Raw genomic sequence first — 6,885 nt, forward strand, 5'->3', positions numbered from 1 at the left:
GGGCCGGCAAAAAAGCAAAACAAGCTGAACTTTTGCAATTAACTTTGCCTGTGCAGCATCGTAGGTCATCGGTCCCAATTGTGACGGGTCTGCAAGAAGGACAATCTAAACAGCCAGTTTTGGAAGATATGGCTGCAGGAGGGCTAGACCCTATCTCTAAAGAAATATTGGACCAACTGGCAGCTTTAAACAAAAAAGCTGATGAACAAGCGGCTAAATTTGATCAGGTGACAGCTACAATTAATAAATTGACAGACCAAGTCGCTCAAAACACACAGGCGATAGGAAATATTGAAAAGACTTCAACAGAGAGTCGAAAACTAGCCGAGGAAGCAAGTGCAAAAGCAGACCAAAATACAAAAAGGATAGAGGAACTAAGAGGAGAAGTAAGACCACTGAGTAGACAAGTTACTGAACAGCAGGCCTACCTGTCTATGGCGGAGCTGAAAAGCAAAGAAAGCAATCTTAGGCTTAGAAATATCCCAGAATTAGAAAAGGAAGATCTGATCAGCTTTTTGACTGCAGAAATATCCAAGTTCTGGGGTTTGGCAGAAGAGAAGGACTTTAAAATTGTCACCGCTTTTAGACTGGGAAGAGTGGCCAAAAAGGATAAACCAAGAGATTGCTTGGTCATATTGAGATCTAAGCAAGAAAAAGATAATATACTCGGCCTACATTTTAAAAATTCATTGGTGATACAGGGAAAGACAGCAGAAATCTTCAGAGACATACCAAAACAGCTGCTGGACTTAAGAACTATATATAAAGATCTGGCAAGATTACTCAGAAACAACACAATTCCTTACAGGTGGGAATTCCCCCAAGGCCTATCTTTTAACTGGAAAGAGAAGAAGGTAAGAATCAGAACAGCGGAGGAGCAAGAAAAGTTCCTGAACGATCACGGGGAGGACCTTCGGAAAGGAACAGCAGGTACCTGGCCACCCCCCTTGCCTGGTCAAAAAGATCCACCTCCAGGAATAGACGACAAGGGAGACAACCCTATTGGCTGACAAACTGATCCAGGATGTCTCTGCAGATCTTCAGTTGGAACATTCATGGTGCAAATTCCCCTGAAAAAAGGAAAAGGATTTTTCATATATTGAGGAAAGAACAACTAGACGTCATTTGTCTTCAAGAAACTCATGTGACCAGGCTCCACAGAAGAGTATTAATTAACAAGAGACTAGGCCAAGAATTTATTTCTTCAGACAAAGTCAAGAAAAGAGGAGTAGTGATATATGCTAAGGAGAGCCTAGCACCAAAATTTGTGTTCAAAGATGAACAAGGAAGAATTCTGGCGATTGAAATACAAACACAAGGAGAAAAATTTCTGATAGTAGGAATTTACGCACCGAACGAGGGGAAATCAGAATTTTACAAGAAGCTGCATGAGACAATGCTGGACCATGTTGACTATAATAACATCATTTTGATGGGAGATATGAATGGGGTTGTCTCCACACACATGGACAAGTCACAAAACCAAAATTTGACTAAAGATGGCAGACTACCAAAGACTTTTTTTGAACTTACAGACAATATGGACTTGATTGACATTTGGAGGGTAAAGAATCCTCTAGGTAAAGAGGGAACATTCTTTTCTGAGGCCCACCTATCTTGGACACGAATCGACCAAATCTGGATATCTAGAGGACTGGCTCCTAAGACCAAAAAAATTGAAATCTGCCCCAAAACTTGCTCCGACCATAACGCCTTGAAAATGGATTTGAGACTCACACCAGCTGGATCCTTCAGATGGAGAATGAATGACTCTTTGTTTAGAGATCAGGAGATTGTAAAGAAGGCCCAAAAAACGATGAAAGACTATTTCGAAATAAATTTGAACACTTCGGTGGAAAAGAAAACAATCTGGGACGCAAGTAAAGCTGTTATGAGAGGGTTTCTGATACAACAGAACACTATTAGGAAAAAACTCTGGAATGGTAAAAAGGACAAGATTTTGGAAAAGATAAAGGACGGAGAGAGAAGGTTGAGACTTAACCCAAAATCAAAAGAAGTTTTAAGAGAAATAAAATTCCATCAAGCACAATATGCGAAACTGATAAATCAAGAAGTTGAATGGAAAATTAAACAGATGAGACAAAGATCATTTGAATCGGCAAATAAATGTGGGAAGCTGCTTTCATGGCAGCTGAAAAGGAGACAAAGATTGAACTTTGTTACCAATCTAGAGGTTGAAGGAGAATGTATTCAGAAACCAGAGGAAATTAGAAAGTGTTTCCAGAAATATTTCAAAAAATTGTTTACCCAAGGACCCCAAGTGGAGACTGAGATAAATAAATTTTTAAAAAGCTACGGCCTGGAAAAACTAACACAAGATAAACAAACAGCCCTGAACTATAAAATAACACAACAGGAAATTGAAAGTTCCATTCAGAACATGCAATTAGGCAAATCCCCGGGCCCAGATGGACTTACCTCCAAGTATTATAAGACATTGAAGGAATACTTGACTCAACCATTGATGGAGGTATGCAACCAAATTATGGAGGGGAAGGGGGCACCAGAATCGTGGAAAGAGGCATTCATTACTTTGATACCAAAATTGGAATCCGAAAAGACTCAACTTAAGAACTATCGTCCTATCTCACTCCTAAACGTGGATTACAAGATTTTTGCTGATATTTTGGCAAATAGATTGAAAAAAGTTTTAAACGAAGTAATTCATAAAGACCAAGCAGGCTTCCTCCCCGGCAGACATTTGTCTGACAACACTAGGAACATTGTGGATGTCCTGGAATTACTACAGACAAACTTGAATACGAAAGCAGTTTTGATATTTATAGATGCGGAGAAGGCCTTTGACAACATATCTTGGAAATTTATGAAGAAAAATCTGGAAGGGATGGGAGTGGGAAGGGCGTTCCAAAATGGTATTGAAGCAATTTATACAGAACAAAAAGCTAAATTGATAGTAAATAATGTGGTGACAGAGGAGTTTAAAATTGAAAAAGGAACACGACAGGGGTGCCCCCTATCACCCTTGCTATTTATTTCTGTCCTGGAGGTGTTGCTGAACTTGATTAGGAAGGACCAGCGGGTGGAAGGAATACAGGTCGGAGGAAAACAATATAAACTGAAGGCCTTTGCAGATGATTTGGTTTTGACATTACAGGAGCCAGAACCTAGTGCAAAAAGAGCTTTAGAACTAATCTCTGAGTTTGGTCGGGTGGCGGGATTCAAGCTAAATAAACAAAAAACTAAGGTTTTGGTGAAAAACTTGACACCTTTAGAAATAGAGGGGTTTCAGAAGGAAACGGAGCTAAATGTGGTTAAAAAAGTGAAATACCTGGGGGTTAATTTGACTGGAAAAAATTTGAACTTGTTTAAAGATAATTATGAAAAATGTTGGTCTGAAATCAAAAAGGACTTAGAAATCTGGTCAAGACTGAAACTTTCCTTGTTGGGAAGAATTGCAGCAGTTAAGATGAATGTATTGCCAAGAATGTTGTTTCTGTTTCAGGCCCTGCAGATCGTGGACAGGGTGGAGTGTTTTGGAAAGTGGCAGAGGGACATTATGAAGTTTGTCTGGCAGGGCAAAAAGCCCCGAATAAAATTTAAAATATTAACAGATGCAAAGGAAAGAGGGGGATTTGCCCTGCCGGACTTAAGGTTGTACTATGAAGCTGCATCCCTCTGCTGGATGAAAGATTGGTTTTTGCTAGAAAACACTGATGTCCTAGATCTGGAAGGGTTTAACAATGCTTTTGGATGGCATGCATATTTGTGGTACGACAAGGTAAAGTCTCATAAGTTATTTAAAAACCATATTGTCAGGAAATCTTTGTTTATTGTCTGGACTAAATACAAGGACTTACTTGAAAACAAAACTCCGAGGTGGCTGTCACCAATGGAGGCTAAGGCCACAAAAATACTTAATATGGGGGGTGGCTGGGCAAAATACTGTGAAATAATAGAAAAAGTAGGGGACACTTGGAGGTTGCAGAGCTTTGAAAAATTGAAAGGAAAGGTGCGAGACTGGTTTCATTACGCCCAAATTTTAGAGATCTTTAAAAAGGACAAAAAAATTGGTTTCCAGGTGGAAAAATCAAAATTAGAGTCAGAACTACTTGAACCTAAGACGAAAGTGCTTTCAAGAATGTATAACTTGTTGCTTAAATGGAATACTCAAGATGAGACAGTTAAATCAGCCATGATAAAATGGGCTCAAGATATTGGATACAACATTATGTTTGAAGACTGGGAAAGGTTATGGACCACCGGTATGAAATTTACGGCATGTAGTGCCTTAAAAGAAAATATTATGAAAATGATGTACAGGTGGTACATGACCCCAGTCAAACTTGCAAAGATATATCACTTGTCTGATAATAAATGTTGGAAATGTAAGGAGGCTGAAGGAACATTCTTTCACCTCTGGTGGACATGCCCGAGGGTGAAGGCCTTTTGGGAAATGATTTATAACGAGTTGAAAAAGGTATTTAAGTATACCTTTCATAAGAAACCAGAAGCCTTCCTCCTGGGCATTGTGGGCCAGAGAGTGCTAAAGAAAGATAGAACTTTCTTTTTATATGCAACTACAGCAGCAAGAATCCTTATAGCCAAATACTGGAAGGCACAGGAGTTACCCACACTGGAAGAATGGCATACGCAACTGATGGACTACATGGAATTGGCTGAAATGACCGGCAGAATCCGAGACCAGGGAGAAGAAGCAGTGGAAGAGGACTGGAAAAAATTTAAGGACTATTTACAAAAACACTTTAAGTTATATGAATGTTGAGAATTTGCTAAGTTTTGAGAAAAACATGCTTCAGTATTGAGATTCGGAAATGATTGAAACTAAGTTATGTTTGAGAAAAGTTTAACTTTTAGAGTAAATAATTAGACGAAAATACAAATACACATGAAACAAGGTTTTAATTTGCTGTTGATTTTTATTGTAAAGAAAGCAGGGATGGAGGATGTGGGGAAGTCCAGTTGATGTTGAAAAAGGATCTGAAAAAGTGAATCTTTTTCTTTCTTGTTTCTTTACCTTGGAAAAAAAAAAAAGCTTTTGTTGTGTTATTGACGATGTATCAATGTTGTACTTTGACCCTGGAAAACAAAGCAATAAAAAATATTTAAAAAAAAAAAATAAATAAAAACTAGGTGCGTCTTACGGTCTGGTGCATCTTATGGAGCAAAAAATACGGTGATTGCTGTCCCACCGCCATTTCCTGGGCTCCAAGACTCCTTCCCTTGGTGGTTCCCCAGCTGCTTCCTTCCACCATTCCTCTGCATCCAACCAGACCATGACAACTGTGGACCAGACTACTGTGTGTTCTGCAAGGCTTTGCTGCTGGTCTCTCTCCACCCCTAGGGGCAGGACACACCAGCAGCAACTCTTTGCAGCTAAATTCTGTGCTTCCCTGCTGCCACCACAGCCTCCCTTAACTGAGTTGCTTCTCCACCAGCAATGAAAGTGGTGAGATGGGCTGGGAACCCACGGAGGCACCACCTCTTGCGCTTCCATCACCTGGTCAACTCTGATGGAAATGGTGAAAGTGACAGTCTGCGCTTGAGGTATTGGTCAAACAAACCATGCTCATAACAATGTTATTGGTCCTTAAAAGGCCAAACTAAGGTATAACACAATAAACATGCCTATATATAAAAGGCAAACTACAGTTTTTAAAAACTGTGTACGTAAAAGGAAAACTACAATGTTTTGTGCATGTCTAAATTGGACAACAAGCACAAAGGTCTGCTCCAGCCAGTAAACCAGAATAAAACTGGGCAATTATATGCCTTGGCCAAGAGAAATTGATGAGCTCACAGCCTGAGGCACACCTGGGGTTAGGAGGCACACTAAAATGCCAGTCAAAAGGATGCCTGGGCTTATGTACCCAAAGCAGGGCACTTTTGGTACTGGACCTACACTGCAAACCTGGTCAGTGGGATCCTAGGATTATAATAGACTGCCTGGATTTATAATTGATGCCCAGGGCAGGTTGCTAAAGAGCAGGCCACATAACTTGCTCCCTAGCAGGGGGCTGTGCATTGTAGCTCCTGTAACAAAGTTTGATCCAATGTGGGGGGAGGAGCCCAGAGATGGAGAAAAGGAAGCCGTGAAAGCTGCTTGCTATATACAGATGCCCAAGAAACAGGCTGTGAGTTGCTGTTTTCACATTGTGCATTTCTGCTGCTGCCATTCTGATCTATATCAGCAGACCAGCCCTTCTCCTGGCTGCTGTGCACTCAGCCCTCCCTCCTCTGTGCTGCTAACAGCTGTCCTTGGCTGCAAGACAGAATATCTCCCTACATTATCTCTCTCCAATGCAACCACTGAAAAGAGGAGAAAGGGTGGGAACAGCTTGTGCCCATGTGCCCTCAGCTGCTCCACTCCTCACGTTGCCACATACCGCATGCTGTGCTTGAGGGTGCCCATTCACCTACAAGCAAGGTAGAGGCTGGGGCTTCTTCACCAGACTGCAAGCACACCCTGTGGCCTGATACAGGATTGGGCATGAAGTGCAAATCAAAATGCATTGTGGAATACAATGCATTTTAATTTATTAATTGAATGCTTTTTTTAAAAGAGAGAGAATCAGCAGTAAACATGACATCATGCTATTGTATAAATGTAACACATTCCTTCTTTATCTGTTAAAATATATTATTGTGACTTATTTATACTTTCCCAAATCCCATGGATTGGCTCAGAATAGACTTCTGGTGATTCTGGGTTAACCTAACACGAGAGTTGGTCCATCTCTAACACACACACAATGTGAACTAGAGAGTGCAACAAGAATAGGGATCCTCAGAATACAACTCTCATGCGTATATTTAATGTGTGGAAAGGACATCAGCACCATGCCCACCGAACACAGAACACTGGCATCCTCCTAGATAATTCCC

This window comes from Podarcis muralis, chromosome 5 (genome assembly GCF_964188315.1).
Source record: "Podarcis muralis chromosome 5, rPodMur119.hap1.1, whole genome shotgun sequence".
NCBI lineage: Eukaryota > Metazoa > Chordata > Lepidosauria > Squamata > Lacertidae > Podarcis > Podarcis muralis.